This window comes from Coenobita brevimanus, chromosome 64 (assembly GCF_032717465.1).
Source record: "Coenobita brevimanus isolate Jiangsu-jjx chromosome 64, ASM3271746v2, whole genome shotgun sequence".
Taxonomy (NCBI): domain Eukaryota; kingdom Metazoa; phylum Arthropoda; class Malacostraca; order Decapoda; family Coenobitidae; genus Coenobita; species Coenobita brevimanus.
Window position 1 is genome coordinate 11501831 of NC_137017.1, and position 15258 is coordinate 11517088.

Sequence of the window (15258 nt, forward strand, 5' to 3'; positions counted from 1 at the left end):
ACTGCCTTATCGGGCTACCCAGAGGCCCATATGCTGCCATTCATTAGCGGGTGTACCAACAAACCATGGTCATGGTTCCGGTGTCTCACAGGTGTTTGCAAGTGACATATGGGCATACATCAAAACAATTTCCTGTATGAAACTCCATCCTCCTGTATGGAAACTCCATCCTTCCATCTCATCCTTGACTTCCCCCTTTTTCTCCCCCCCTCCACCTCACTCACATACAGTACACTCTCCTTGTTGGTCTCTGGCTCCCCATCCTCTCCACATGGCCAAACCACCTAAGCATGTTTCTCCTAACACTTCATATTACATTCACATCCACACAGCAACACTCCTTCACTTTCTGACTTGTCAGTCTGTCTCTCCATGTGACTCCACAAGCTCCTTTCAAATTACTCTTTTCCACTGCTCTCACTCTTGACTTGTGTCCCTCCAACAAGGTCAAAGCTTCACATCCATTTGTCAGAGTTGGTATCACAATACTGTCCTGCAGTAACTTTTTCACTTCCATGCTCACTTCCCTGTTTCTTATTATTTCTTTTAAAGAACCAGCAACCTTTCTTCCTTGTTGTACCCTTTCAAGCACTTCACTCTCTAAACTTCCATCCTTAATCATCACTCTATCCAAGTACTTAAACGCTCTCACGTTTTCCATTTCCTCCTCATCCAACCTCACTGTACGTTCAGTGACTTCATTCCTCTCGATGACTGTAATTTTTTTTTTTTACTGCATGAAAGAAGGAACCAAAGGCCAGGAGCCCACAAACTGTTCCTTAAAAAAAAAAAAAAAAAAAAAAAAAAAAAAAAAAAAGAGAGAGAGAGAGAGAGAGAGAGAGAGAGAGAGAGCCAAATTCAAGATCCGTTCATTTCGAGATTCCTGAACACACTGCGGTTGAAAGACTGGAGCCATTGAAGTAGCGATAGAAAAGAGGTAAAGATGCTGCAGTGCAATGAAGAGGCAGAGGTTGAAGGGAGCCAGTAAGAGGAGGAGAGTTAATGAGACGAAAAGCCTTTGACTCCACCCTATTGAGAAGAGTACATTTTTATGTATATGTGGGGAGCTGACCCACTCATGAGAGTTGTACTCTAAACAGGGGCTAATAAATCCCGTGTATAAAGTCAACAACTGTGCAGGGGTAAAGAAGGTACAGGGTCGGCTTAGCACACCCAGTCTCTTGGAAGCAGATTTTACAAGAGATGCAGTATGATCCTTCCAAGATAAGTGCCAAGTGAATGAAACCCCAGGCATTTTCAAGGATGATGCAGGATTGAGCTGGATATTATTAAATGTTAGTGGGTACTCCTGTGAAAGATGGTGTCAGGTTGAGAGATGTAAAAACTGAGTTTTTGATGCATTAAAAACAACAAGATTATTTTTACCCCAGTCGGAGATACGAGCCAAGTCAGACATTAGGTGTGCCATAGTCTCATCCCTTGTTATGGATGTTGCAAGAACCAAATGGAAAGGTGAAGGGTGGAATCAGCAGCGTACAAGTGAATAGGGTTAGATGTACAGTAGTGCACCAACTTTCGCTACAGCAGGATTCGCGGAATCCACTTTCGCGGCATGCACCAAATATTCCCTAACTTCCACTTTCGCTTGAAAAAAATCGATTTTCGCGCACAAATTTTGGGTTTGGGACAATATTTTGAACTTTGAATTTCCTGCACCGCCCGCCCGCAACCCACCGCCATCTTGAATGACGTCATGTCAACACTCTGTCCACCCATTCCCGCCATTGTGTACGAGCGTGCTAGCTCCATTGTGTTGGATTCTCACGGTTCAATGGCCTCTACTATACCTGGTAGTGTGGGGAAAGGGCCTGGTGGTGTGGGGGGAGAGCCTGGTGGTGTGGGGGGAGGGCCGGGAGGCAGTGGTGGTGATAAAAAGTGGCCGGGACATTCAAAGTCGGGAGGAAAGGCCAATGCTAAAAGAGAGTATCGTGTTGGAGTGAAGAAACGGCAGTATAATAATGAAATGAAAAGGAAGATAGTTGAGCACATGGACAAGGGCGCAAAAAACAGTGAAATCTGCCGTATATTTAACATCCCAGAATCGACAGTGCGTAGTATGAGGAAACAGCATGGTGGTAGCGAGGCAGCAAGAGGTGGCGCCAATACGTCTGGCGTGGCTAAATAAGCCCGCCACGTGCCTCGGATACTTACCCCCAACATCCATTAAACACCTCAACCTGGTCTCTGTGGTATGTTTCTCCTCATATAATGTGTACTGTACAGTTTTATTGTTTGTATCTCACAATGCAATGTACAATAGTGATTTGATGTACTGTATTGCAAGTGAAAATGAAAATCTGATGTTACTTTAGGATAACCGGGAACCAATTAGCCTTTTTGCCATAAAGACAATGCCCCAAATTTCGCTAATTCCACTTTCGCGCATTATTTTTGGACCCAATTAGGTGCGAAAATTGGTGCCCCACTGTACAGCTTAGAAGGTCATTGATGAATAAAAGGAGGAGAGTTGGTGATAGGACAGAGCCCTGAGGAACACCACTGTTGATAGATCTAGGAAAAGAACGATGGCCGTCTACAACAGTGGTTCTAGAACGACCAGAAAGGAAGCTTTAGATGAAGGCACAGACAGAAGGATAGAAACCTTAAGAGGGCAGTTTGGAAATTAAAGATTTATGCCAGACTCGATCGAAAGCCTTTGAGATGCCAAGTGCAATGGCAAAGCTTTTGCTGAAGTCTCGAAAGGAGGATGACCAGGAGTCTGAAAGGTAGGTGAGAAGATTGCCAGTGGAGCATTCATGATGGAGCCCATACTGATGATCAGAAAGAAGGTTGTGATAGGAAAAAATGCTTTAAAATGTTTCTGTTAAGAATTGACTCGAAAACTTTTGAGACACAGGATGTTAAAGCAATTGGACAATAGTTAGAGGATCGGGAATGGTCACCCTTCTTTGGGACTGGCTGAACGAGAGCAAACTTCCAGCAAGAAGGAAAGGTATAAATTGAAAGACTAAGGCGAAAGTGTTTACCTAGGCAGGATGTAAGCACAGAACCACAGTTCTTGAAGACAACAGGAGGGACTCCATCAGGCCCATATGCCATGTTAGTATTAACCCTTTAACCGCGGGTATTGTTTTGGTCTGACTGTCCTCTCCCGCGGGGGTTTCAGCCAAATGTAAACAAACCTTTAAACCTTAATAACTCTGCACAGAATAAAGCTAGAGAAAAAAATAAGGTACCATTAGAAAGTACTAACCTTCAGCTTTCCATTGATGTAGGTTTCATGACTTTGTTGACTTTCACAGGACGGGCAGAGCCGTTAGAAGTGAGGGGTGTAAAATCACTATTTTACGCCCCACACACCAGTACCAAATGCCAACCACTCTCTCATAATAGTAATACAAACATATATGAACACTGTCTCTATCTATCTATCTATAGCCCGACGCCCTAATCCCGCAAAGGGTGGCCACAGACAAAACGCCTCCAAGTCACTCTGTCACCCACCATTTGACTCCCCTCCCCCCAACTCACCCCCCCCTCCCTCATATACCTCTCAACTCCATCCCTCCACCTCATCCTCGGTCTACCCCTCCCTCTCCCTCCCTCCACCTCACCTATATATACCTTCTTAGTCAGTCTTTCAGTCTCCATTCTCTCCACATGTCCAAACCACCTCAGTGTATTTCTCCTAATCTTTTCAACCACATCCACATCTACCCCACAACGTTCCTTCACTTCTTCATTCGTCAACCTGTCCCTCCACGTCACTCCACATGCTCCTCTCAAGTAACTCATTTCCAGTGCTCTCACTCTTGACTTGTTCCCCTCTTGCAAGGTCCACGCCTCGCTTCCATACGTCAAGGTAGGGATCACAATACCATCATGCAGTGACTTCTTAACTTCCATACTCACCTCCCTATTTCTCATCACTGCTTTCAGTGTACCAACAACCTTTCTTCCCTGCTGTACCCTTTCACGTACTTCATCCCCCAGAGTTCCATCCTTACTCATCACACTACCCAAGTACTTGAATGCACTCACATTCTCCATATCCTCACCATCCAACCTCACTGCACACTCTGTGACTTCATTCCTCTCAAACACCATAACTTTACTTTTGTTTACATTAACTTTCAGCTTCCTCCTCCTACACACTGTCCCAAATTCATTCACCAAACCTTGCAACTCCCATTCATCTTCACTCAACAATACTGTATCATCAGCAAACAGCAACACGGAAGCTTCCAAATCTCACCCTCATTCATTAGGGCCACCCCCACATCCACTGCCCTACCTTGCACCTCCTTTACAACCCCATCCATATATATATTAAACAGCCATGGAGACATCACACACCCCTGTTTCAGTCCCACATTGAGATCAAAGAACTCACTCAGCTCACCATCCATTCGCACCGTAGCCCTAGCTCCCTCGTACATACTCTTCACAGCACTCAACAATTTCCCCTCCACTCCATATATTCTTAATACCTTCCACATACCTTGCCTATCTATTCTGTCATAAGCTTTCTCCATGTCCATGAAGGCAGCATACACTTTCCTTCCCTTCTCTAGATACTTCTCCACTAAACATCTTAGAACAAATATCTGATCTACACACCCTTTTCCCTTCCTAAATCCCCCTTGTTCTTCTCCAACTAGCTCCTCTGTCATATGCCTAACCCTATCAATGAGTATTCTACCATATATTTTACCAGTCACACTAAGAAGGCAAATACCCCTATGGTTACCACATACTTCTCTCTCCCCTTTTCCTTTGTACAGAGGAACAATTATACCTGATTTCCAGTCCTCTGGAACCCTTCCCTCTTCCCAAGGCAATCTACACAACTTCCATATCCACTCCACAACAATCTCACCCCCATACCTAAGCATTTCACCACACACTCCATCAATTCCTGGGGCCTTTCCCAGCTTAATCTTCTTCATCGCTTCCACTACTTCCGACCTACTGATCTCTTCCTCCCTCCTCTCATCTCTTCTTCTCCCAGCCATTCCCCAACCACTTATACTCACACTGCTCTCACTCTCTACATTCAACAAATCCTCAAAGTGCTCCTTCCATCTCCTCAATTTCTCTCTCTTCTCCACCAACAATCTATTATTCCTATCTTTCACTCCCCTGCTATTTCCCCTTTCACACTGCCTTACTTTCTTTACCTCCTTCCAAAACAATTTCTTACTCTCCCTCCATTTCACACTCAGCTTCCTCCCAAACTCTTCATCCACTTTCTTCTTACTTTCCTTCACCAGTCTCTTAACCTCCCTTCTCCTGCTCACATATACCTCTCTCTTCTCTCTCTCATCTTCTCCCCTACCTCTACTCGCCAACCATTCACCATATGCCTTCTTCTTTTGTTCCACAGCTCGTTTCACCTCATCATTCCACCATGCTGTCCCTTGCACACCCTTGCATCTCCTCCTCACTCCACAAACCGCCTCACACGCTGCGCTTATCTCTTCCGTGAATATCTTACATATGTCTTCCACCCCTTCCATCTGCTCTAGCTCATACCTTCCCAATCTTTCTTCCACTATGCTCTTATACTCTGTCATTTTCTCACTGTCTTGCAATTTCTCCACTCTTCTCACAGGAGCTGCTTCCTCCTGTCTTCCCCTTCGTCTCCTCAACCACTTTCTTTGCAGCTCTACCTTGGCCATCACTAAGTGATGGTCCGAGACTCCATTCCCCCACCCTCTCCACACCCTTGCATCCAACACTTGTCTTCTCATTCGCTCATCCACACACACGTAGTCTATCATTGCCTTTCGTTCAACAAGTTCACCATCCATCCTCCTCATTACTCTCCATGTATACCGGTGGATCATCTTATGACGAAAGTAGGTGTTGGCTATTGCCAACCCCTTACCAGCACAGATGTCCACCAAAGCACTACCATTCCCATCTACTTCAGCTGGCACACCCCACTGACCAACCACTCCATCCACTCGTACATTCCCAACTTTGCCATTCATGTCTCCAATCAACAGCACTCTCGCTCCTCTCAAACTTCTCCATACATGCTTCTACTCTCGCCCAAAACTCATCTTTCACTCTTGCCACTCGATCCTCTGTCGGAGCATACACACATACAATCGCCCATGCTTGTATACCTACTTTCATCCTCACCCATACAATCCTTGCACCCACTGTTCCATACTCTCTTATATTCTCCTTCCACTTCTTGCTTATCATCAGACATACTCCCTCTCTTGCCCTCTCATTCTCACTGACTCCCGCACATATACTGTACCTACACCGTATTCCCATTCTCTCATCCTTTCACCTTACCATTTAGTTTCAGTCAATCCACATATATCCACTTTTGCATCCTCAAGCACCTGGACAATCTCTCTCTCTTTCACTTCATCATTCATTCCTCTCACATTCCATGTTCCTACCCTCAGAATGTCCTTTGTCCGTTCCTTAGTCGTCAACGTATGGTCCGTCCGGGTCGAGGCGCTTTATTTGCTTTTTTAGTTAGTTCTTTTTACGGGGTGGGGCACTAACCCACCACCAACCCTTTTAGTCGCCTCGTATGACAAGCAGGGATACTGGGGGAGTATTCTTGAAACCCCCCTACCCCCAGGGGTTACATACGATAAACACCCACTCTGTGTTCACTGAGGTAGGTAAAAGGCACTTCACTGCGGCTGCGCCTGCACTTCACTGCAGCTGCGCCCGCACTTCACTGCGGCGTCACCCGCTCACTGACGTTTCAGGCGATCTTTTCATTATTTCTAACTTCTAATATTATTTTACATATAATCTGGGCAATATACATTATATTTACACTGCACATATTACTATATTGCGTCACTGTCGCATCACAGAATTACACAAGTGCCGCAGATTCTCTTATTACAATATCACTTATTATACTGGCCAATATTTACATTTTTTTCTAGGCAAAATATCCCTTATTACTACATTATCCATTATACAATTATTGGTAAAGCACGTCACTGTCGCATCACTGTATATCACTGTCACTTTCAGTAACTCTGCACAGAATAAATCTAGAGCGAAAAATAAGGTACCATTAGAAAGTACTAACCTTCGGCTTTGCAATGATGTAGGTTTCATGATTTCGTTGACTATCACTGGATGGGCAGTGCCATTAGAAGTGAGCGATCTAAAATCACTATTTTTCGCTCACACACCATTACCTTCACTCATACACCATTACCAAATGCCAACCTCATTCTGATAATAATACTATAAACATATATGAACACTACACATACGATAAACACCCACTCTGTGTTCACTGAGGCAGGTAAAAGGCACTGTCATTACCTGCACTTCACTGCCACATCAGCGGTGTTGTAATCACTATTTTTCGCTCACACACCATTACCAAATGCCAACCTCATTCTGATAATAATACTGTAAACATATATGAACACTGCACATACAATAAACACCCACTCTGTGTTCACTGAGGCAGGTAAAAGGCATTGTCATTACCTGCACTTCACTGCCACATCAGCGGTGTTGTAATCACTATTTTTCGCTCACACACCATTACCAAATGCCAACCTCATTCTGATAATAATACTATAAACATATATGAACACTGCACATACGATAAACACCCACTCTGTGTTCACTGAGGCAGGTAAAAGGCACTGTAATTGCCCGCACTTCACTGCCATATCAGCGGTGTTGTAATCACTATTTTTCGCTCACACACCATTACCAAATGCCAACCTCATTCTGATAATAATACAGTACTATAAACATATATGAACACTGCACATACGATAAACACCCACTCTGTGTTCACTGAGGCAGGTAAAAGGCACTGTAATTGCCCGCACTTCACCGCCATATCAGCGGTGTTGTAATCACTATTTTTCGCTCACACACCATTACCAAATGCCAACCTCATTCTGATAATAATACAGTACTATAAACATATATGAACACTGCACATACGATAAACACCCACTCTGTGTTCACTGAGGCAGGTAAAAGGCACTGTAATTGCCTGCACTTCACTTCCACATCAGCAGTGTTGTCGCTCACACAGCTGGACAGATACTGATGCGTGTTTGGTCCGGGGTGGGGTGGGGGGCCCAGGGGGTGGGAGGTGAGGCCCCAGGGGGGGGAGGAAAGAGGTGGGGGTTGGCTGGAGTGAAAGAACTTAATAGCTACTCTCCCTTGAAACAATTGGCGCACGGAAAAAACGCGGGGTATTCAAAATATTCACAAACATTCGAGAATGACACCCACGGTTTGGTCCAGTTTTTGCAATGTCATTCTGGAATGACACCCGCGGTTAAAGGGTTAAGGCCAGAAATGGCAGAAAATACATCAGCTGAAGAAATTTTAATGTCAGCCATGAGGAAGTCAGAAAGGGGAAATGATGGAGGAACGGCACCGGAATTGTCTAAGGTGGAATTGGAGGAGAAAGTCTGAATGAAGAGATCTGCTTGGTCAGTTGAAGAAATAGCTACAGAGTCATCAGAGTAGAAAAGAGGGAAGGATGATGAGGTAAAGTTGTTAGAAAGGTTTTTGGCAAGGTGCCAGAAGGAGTGGGAAGAATTTGAGTTGGAGAGTTGAGAGCATTTAGTATGGATGAAATTATTTTTAGCAGAGCGAAGAACAGACTTAGCATGATTCCGGGCAGAAACATAAACAGATGTGATTCAGGGGTGGGTTGGTTATGGTTCCTTTTATAGGCCCTCCCCTTGTTGCAGACAGCATTAGAACAAGTGTGATTAAACCAAGGCTTTCTTGCATTAGTCAAAGAATATGAGATGGGAATGTATGCTTCCATGCCCGAGAGAATAGCCTCCATAATGAGCAAAGCTCACTCAGATGGCTCCTGGCCTTGGAATCAATAATCATTCCAGGGAAAATCAAAGAAGTACTGCCTGAGGGCCTCCCAATCCGCAGCTCCAAAGTGTCACAGTCGACGTTTCTTTGGGGGGTCCACAGGCCATACCGGAGCGATAGGCCAGGTTAAGGTAATAAGGTTGTGATCAGAGGTGTCCAACGGAGAGAAAAGATTAACAGTGTAAGCAGAAGGATTAGTTGTAAGGAAGAGGTCAAGTATGTTGGAGCTCTCTCCAAGGCAGTCAGAGATATGGATAGGGTGCTGTACAAGCTGCTGTAGGTCATTAAGAATAGAAAGATGTAGGCTTGTTCACCAGGTGGATCAGTGATAGGAGAGGAGAGCCAAAGGTGGTGGTGAACAGCGAAATCTCCTAGAATGGAGATTTCAGAGAAAGGAGAAATGGATAGAATGTGTTCCATAGTCGAAGAATTTTTGATAGTCAGTAGAATTAGGAGATAAGTAAACAGCACAGATATATTTTGTCAAAGAATGACAGGAAAGCCGAAGCCAGAGAGTAGAGAATTCAGAAGAATCAAGTTCAGGAACACGAGAGCAAGATAAGTCATTGCGTACTTATACACAACAGCCACCTTTGGCTTTTAAATGAGTACAGTATAGAGAAAGTAGGAGGAAACAGAAAATGATTTGCTGTCGGTTGCCTCAGACAGCTGAGTCTCTGTCAGGAAGAGAAGGTGAGGTTTAGAGGAGTGAGGTGTTGTTCGACAGAGAGAAAGTTAGAGGAAAGGCCGCAAATGTTGCAGAAATGAAGAAGAAGTGAGTCAGACAGTGGTTCCAGTCATCTTGCTGAGTCATCACCGGGAAAAGGACGGATGAGGGCATTTATGGTCCCCTCCCCTGGGATTCCGAGTCCTGGTTATTCTGTGCTATTTTATTTTATTTTGAAAAGGAAGTGTAGTGTGTGCTGTGCATGTAGATTGGTGTTGACAGTTAGTGAAACTTGTATTGGAGCCTACTCTCTGTGTTACTGAAACACTGATAAAGTTCAACACAGGGGGATGGTCAGGAACTAGTCCCGAGGGCTGATGAAACGGGAGCTTCAGCTCTCCCTGTCATTGGCTTTCCATCCACCTTGGAAGTACTGCCCTGCTCGACTGATGCTACAGTCTACTCCTACTCTTCCCTACATTCACCTTTAGATTCCGTTTCTTACATACACTCCCAAACTCATTCACCAAGCCTTGCAGCTCCCCTTTGTCTTCTCATAAAAACACAGTATCATCTGCAAACAACATTACAGGGAGTTTCCACACACTACTCTCTATCATTAGGACCACTCCTACATTCACTGCCCTACCTTGTATCTCTCGTATAACCCCATCCATATACAGATTGAACAAACATGGAGACATGACACATCCCTGTTTCAATCCAACCTTTAAATAGTAAAATTCACTCAGTATACTATCCACATGCACTGCAGCTTTAGCACCCTCTTACATACTCTTCATGGCATTCAGCAATTTCCCATTTACCCCATATATTCTTAATTCAATGAAAGCTCGATTAACTGGCATCCTATGCATCGGCACATCCATATAACCAGAATGCAAATTCTATCCAGCATGGGGACGAAAATATTCCGGATACCGGTCGTCCCCCTATAATTCTTGATTAGTTCTGCACAATACAGGATAAAGTAGTGTACGCAGCTAAGTTTTCAAAATTATTTTGGCCTGTAACATGTCCTAAATTATTCTTTAAATAATTTTTGGTAATGTTTGCTGGTTTGTGTTCAGTCCTGTACATTTTCTCTTGCTGCCTTTTTGTGTGTATTGTAGTGTACACATGATCACTAATTTCTGCTCAGGAATGCCCCCTTTGTACCCCCATATGCCCAGGGAAGACGGGAGACGAAACGAGCTCCACCCGCCTCTACCCCAGCTCCCAACCCTCCCCCATACCCCTACCCCTCCCAGCCCTGCACTCGTCATTCTTAACTGGCAGTTACATCTCAATCTAACCTCATACTTTACACTCATAGTCACATTACTAATACACAAATATAAAACACTAGGATATGTAAAACGTATATAATATGACTATGAACATGCTGCAGCAAGAAATTAATGCATTATAATGTTGACAGTAAAACAGAAACGTTAACAATGGCCATCCCAGGCCTCATGCGTTGGGTGTTTACATGCGTCCGTGTCTGTGCCTGCGAGTTTGGGTGTGTTTATGTCTGTGTTTTTCAATGTGTGTGTGTGTGTGTATCTGTGTGTGTGTGTGTGTGTGTGTGTGTGTGTGTGTGTTTGTGTGTGTGTATCTGTGTGTATATGTGTGTATTTACCTATTTGTAGTATACAGGAATTGAGCAATGCTCGTGTTGTCCTGTCTCCATATCTACATTTATCAAGTCTACCTTTACACACATGAATGTTTTTCTCGTGCACCACTTCTTTGTCTAAGTTGTTCCAAATATTTAAGTATTTACCTAATATTCCTAATTCTGATATACACGGAATGTATGCTCGTGGGTTTCCGTCGCTGTTTCTTAATAAGTCAAATTTAGCTTTAAACTCGTTTAAGTTTTTAGACTGGACGATCTCTTTGTCCAGGCTATTCCATAAGTCTATACTTCTGTAAGGAAAGCTATATTTCTTGATATCCTTCAAGCAGCTTGACTTTTTCAATTTCATTCCGTGTCCTCTTGTTCCTCTCTTATCCCATACAAACAGATCTTCTTTGTCAATTTTATCTACTCCCACCATGGTCCTGAACACTGCAATCATATCTCTCCTCTTTCTCCTTTCCTCTAAGGAAGGCAAATCCAGTTTTTCCAGCCTCTTTCTGTATGACAGGTCTGTCAGACCCTGGACCATCTTGGTTGCTGTTCTTTGTATTCTCTCAATCTTGTTTATATCTTTCTTTTTGTGTGGGGACCACACTACCACTGCATATTCTAGCCTGGGGCGGATCATGGCCACTATCAATTTTTTCATCATCTCCTCATCCATATAATGAAATGCTACTCTTATGTTAGTCAAAAGTTTATAAGTCTCTCCAACTATCTTGTTAATGTGCTTTTCTGGTGACCAACTATCTTGGACCAGCACTCCCAAATCTTTCTCTTCTCTCCTTTTTGTGATTAATTCATTACCCAACAAATAATTCAGTGATGGCCTCCTGGTACTTTTACCCATTTCCAATATTTTACATTTCTTTACATTAAATTTCATTTCCCACGTCCGACTCCAATTGTGTATCCTATCCAAATCCTCCTGCAGTATTTTACAATCCTCCTCAACCTCTACCTTCCTCAAGATCTTTACATCATCAGCAAACAGACTTGCATAACTGTTCACTCCATCTACCATATCATTTACGTAAATCAGGAACATTACTGGCGCCAACACTGAGCCTTGAGGGACTCCACTTGTTACTTCCCTCCATCCAGACATCCTATCCTTTATTACTGTCCTCATTTGTCTGTCTTTCAAAAAGTCTCTCATCCATTCCAGAAGTTTCCCTTTTAGTCCTCCTATATATTCTAGTTTCCACATTAGTCTCTTATAAGGTACCTTGTCAAAGGCCTTCTCTAAGTCTAAGTACACACAATCCACCCAACCATCTCTCTCCTGTACCACGTCAATCGCTCTTGAGTAAAAGCTTAACAAGTTAGAAACACATGACCCTCCACTTCTGAATCCAAACTGACATTCAGCCAAAATATTCATCTCTTCCAGATATTTTATCCATCTGTCTTTCAGGATTCTCTCACACAATTTTGTGACCATGCTGGTTAGAGACACTGGTCTATAATTCAGGGGTTCTTTCCTGTTTCCTCCCTTGTAAATTGGTACCACATTTGCCCTCTTCCATTCTTTTGGCACTTTCCCCTCTTCCAGTGAGCATACGGTTAAACTGTGAATTTTATCTGCCAGTTGTTCTCTGCATTCCTTCAACACCCAATTAGAAATTCCATCAGGTCCTGGGGCTTTCCTTACATCTTGAGTTTCCAGTAATTTATACACTTCCTGTACCTCCACTTTTATATCATTCATCACCGGAACATTTCTAATCACTCTCTCCTCTTCCACAATCTCCTTTTCTTTAGTGAAAACTGACTGGAAACATTTGTTCATTATTTCTGCTTGCATTGCCGCATCCTTAAAGACCTTTCCTTCTACTTTCAGTTTGGTGATTCCTTCCTTTTGTTTCAGTTTGCCATTAACAAATCTATAAAACAGTTTGGGTTCATCCTTGCATTTGTCTATTATACCTTTTTCAAAATTCCTTTCTTCTTCTGTACGTATTCTTGTGTATTCATTTCTTGTTCTTTTATATTCTTCCTTTGTTCTGTTGTTACCTCTCTCTCTGTTTGCAAAGCAGTGCACCCAACACAGGAGGCCTGAGGTGACCGTTGTTAACGTTTTTGTTTCACTGTCAGTGTTATAATGCATTAATTTCTTGCTGCAACATGTTGATAGTTATATTCTTTTAACATATCCTAATGTTCTTTGTTTGTATTAGTAGTGGGACCAAGAGTGTTAAGCATGAAATCAGCTTGAGATGTGACTGCTAGTTAAGAATGACAGGTGGGGTGGGGGGTTGGGTAGGGGTATGGGGGATGGTCGGGAGCTGGGGTAGTGGCATGTGGAGCTCGTTTCGTCCCCCCCTCCCCTCTTCCCTGGGTATTCTGAGATAGGAAGGGGGCGCCCCTGGGCAGATATTCGTGAGCGTACCTGTACTGTATCTTACCTGTACTGTACGTAATACTGAATAATGTACTTTATGAAATAAAGTCCCAAGTTTGGTACTATTTCATTTCTTTGACCTCCCAGAAAACTTCTAAGAGAACCGTTCGATTATCCAGAAAATTCCACATTCAAAATGGAAGAATCCCCATGCATTCCCGTTACTCGAGCTTTTACTGTATCTTCCACAGTCCTTGTCTATCCACCCTGTCATATTCTTTCACCAAGTCCATGAAGGCTGCATACAACTTCTTTCCCTTCTTGAGGAACTTTTCCGCTAAAGACCTATCTACACATCTTTTTCCCTTCCTAAAACCTCCCTGTTCTCCAACTAATTCCCATGTTATTTCCCTAACTCTATCAATAAGTATCCTACCAAATACTCTTCATATTACACTAAGAAGACAAATGCCTCTGTGATTACCACACACTTCTTTTCCCCCCTTTCCTTTGCACAGGGAAGTAATTATACCAGACTTCCAATCCTCCTGGACTTTACCCTCCTCCCAGGCCAATCTGATTATCTTTCACATCCAGTCTTCTACTATCTCTCCCCCATACGTCAGCATTTCACCACACACTCCATCAATTCTTGGGGTTTTCCCCATTTTGACTTTCTTCATTGCTTCCACAATTTCCAACCTACTGATTTCTTCCTCTATTCTTGCATCCCTCTTTCTGCTAGCCATTCCCCAGCCACTTATACTCACATTACTTTCTTTCTCTGTGTTCAACAGTTCCTGAAAGTGTTCTCTCCATCTACTCACTTTTCCTCCCATCTCCACTTGTAATCTACCATTGTTATCTTTCACTCCCCGACTAACTTCCTTAATTCCTGTCTAACTCTGTTTACCCCTTTCAGAACATTTTCTGACATTCCCTCCAGTTTACACTCAGATTCCTTCCAAACTATGCATTCACTCTCTTCTTACTCTCTCTTAATAATCTTTTCACCTCTCTCTTCCGCTCTGCGTATAACTCTCTCCTCCGTCTCTCAACTTCCACCACACACCTGTTTCTCATCTGCTCACTATATTCTTTCTTCTTTTGAGCCACAGCTTGTCTCACCTCTTCATTCCACAATGCTGTTCCTTGCACTCCCTTTCTTCCTCTCTTCACCCCACGCACCACCTCACATACTGCACAGATTTCTCGTGAATATCTTGCACACACCTTTCATGTCCCCCGTCTGCCCAAATCATATTTATCCAATTGCTTTTCCACTTCTCTCTTATATTCTGCCTTTTTTCCATCCTGTTATAATGTTAATAGTGATTAATAGTCTACTTACTCGATGTAGTGCTGCTTTGGGTGTCTGCCCTTTCCTCTCTTCCATCTTTCCTCTTTTGTATTTCTTTTCTTCACTCTTTCCTCTTTCTTCTGCCTGTGGGTGACTTTACACTTCCTCTTCTGTCTTTCTTTCCTTCATTCTTTGCTCTTCCTACTGCCTGTGGGTAACTCTACACTGAGTGACAAGTCAAATGGTTTCCTGTATGCCAAAACCATGTACTACATTGAGTGGTAACGTTATAACCAAATTATGGCACCTGGTGGGTAGTGGGAAATTAAGGTGCTCCAATCAGATTGAGCCTGTGTAGGTTTATATCCAAGGGATGGTTGGGGTTTATTGTTCATGTAATGCCACACAGGGATGAGTGAGGCTATTCACTCTCATCTTAAATGTCAGGACCA

At 43.3% G+C, this 15258-nt stretch overlaps 1 protein-coding gene across 1 annotated transcript in view; it reads left to right on the forward strand.

Annotated features, from left to right (window-relative positions):
• Nucleotides 1-15258, forward strand: part of rl (Mitogen-activated protein kinase rl) — a 145674-nt gene that overhangs the window by 56411 nt on the left and 74005 nt on the right. The gene's annotated exons all lie outside the window — the stretch shown is intronic.